The 1,683-nt window shown below is 46.3% G+C and overlaps 1 non-coding gene across 1 annotated transcript; it reads left to right on the forward strand.

Annotated features, from left to right (window-relative positions):
* The first annotated feature begins 1,241 nt into the window (after positions 1–1,241).
* On the forward strand, positions 1,242–1,348 carry LOC116547967. Its single transcript, XR_004267250.1, has one exon. It is a non-coding gene; the product is annotated as a U6 spliceosomal RNA (small nuclear RNA).
* The last annotated feature ends 335 nt before the right edge of the window (positions 1,349–1,683 follow it).

Genomic DNA, 1,683 nt, shown 5'->3' on the forward strand with positions numbered 1-1,683 from the left:
CCTTTTCAGAGAATTCCCCTCTGAGACCTGATCTCTGCTGGGCATTCTTGCACATGAGATGAAGCTGGTCTGACCTCAGCACTCCTTAGTCTGCTTGCCTCTCCCAGGGCCCCAGCCTGGCCACACCTGCCTACAGGGCACTCTCAGGTGCCCACATCTTTGCTTCCGTGCCAGTGGACCATGCCTGAACAGTGGAGAGATGCAGCAACGTGGCCCCTCCAGGCATGCAGCAGCCTCTACATTGCCTCTCCATACTGCAGCTCTTTATACACAAACCTCCTACATCGCTTTGCTGGTGTGTGTTTACATGAGTGGATTTTGCTGTACTTGCTCTACCAGCATTTGGGACTGTAGCACATACTTCAACCCACAGCAACTGCCATTCAGGACAGCGTCATGGCGGGCACAGAACCAAAAGCACCACCCCTGCCAGCACCTTGCCCTTGAGCTAATGCTGTGCACAAAAAAGAGACCCTAATATACCTTGAGTGACCACTGCTGCTTAGGGGGTCACAGAGAAGGCACCCAGACCTGCACAGGCCAGCACCCCACCCTGAACCAACGCTACCTCCAGTTCAACAGCACACACAGCAGGGGTCCCTTGGCCCCTGCCAAAGCTGTCTTGGCCCCAGCCCTGGGTGAATGCCCACTGGGAGGCAGGCACTTCTACATCTGCTAGCAGTCTGCCACAGCTGCCACACTTGGTACCTTCAGTGCAGTAGACTCCAAACTTCAAGGAGCCAGAGAACAAAGTTGAGACCCAATACAAATTTCCCAGAGTTAAAGCACACAGTCCAGGAATTGGGAGATGAATTTTGGCCCCCTAAAGTCCTCCAAAACCAAAGCCAGTTGGCTGAATCTACCTTACACCACAACCTAACCCTCAAGGTCATCAATATAATAAAAGAAAAATACCCTGTGCAAAGGTCAGCAACCTCAAAGGTTGAAGGTGAATAAGCTCATAAAGATGAGGAAGGATCTGTGCAAGAACACAAACTCAAAAAGTCAGCATGCCTTCTTTCCTCCAGATGATTACATCAATTGTTCAGCCTGTTGAAGTTTACAGAACTGGCCAGAGGCTGACATGTCTGAAATGATACAAGTAGAATTCAGAATGTGGGTAGAAACAAAGTTCACTGAGTGAAAGAAGTATGTCATGATCCAATGCAAGGAAGCCAAAAATCATTGTAAAACATCGCAGGAGCTAACAGGCAATATAGCCAGTATAAGGAACCTTACCGGTGCTTGCTTTGGCAGCACATATATTAAAATTGAAACGATTCAGAGAAGATTAGCATGGCCCCTGCCCAAGGATGACATGCAAATTCAAGAAGCATTCCATATTTTTAGGTAGAATCAATATAGTAGAAATGGCCATACTGCCCAAAGTAATTTATAGATTCAATGCTGTCCCCATCAAGCTACCAATGACCTTCTTCAAAAAACTGATAAAAAAAAAAAAACCCTTAAACTTCATATAGAACCAAAAGAGAGCCAATAGAACCAAGAAAATCCTAAGCAAAAATAACAAAGCCAGATGCATCATGCTACCTGATTTTAAACTACACTACCAAGGTACAGTAATCAAAACAGCATGGTACTGGTACCAAAAAAAGGATATAGACCAATGGAACAGAAAAGAGGCCCTAGTGGCAATGCCACACATCTACAAGCATCTGATCT

This window comes from Sapajus apella, unplaced genomic scaffold, assembly GCF_009761245.1.
Source record: "Sapajus apella isolate SASKATOON/1434 unplaced genomic scaffold, GSC_monkey_1.0 scaffold5839, whole genome shotgun sequence".
Taxonomy (NCBI): Eukaryota; Metazoa; Chordata; class Mammalia; order Primates; family Cebidae; genus Sapajus; species Sapajus apella.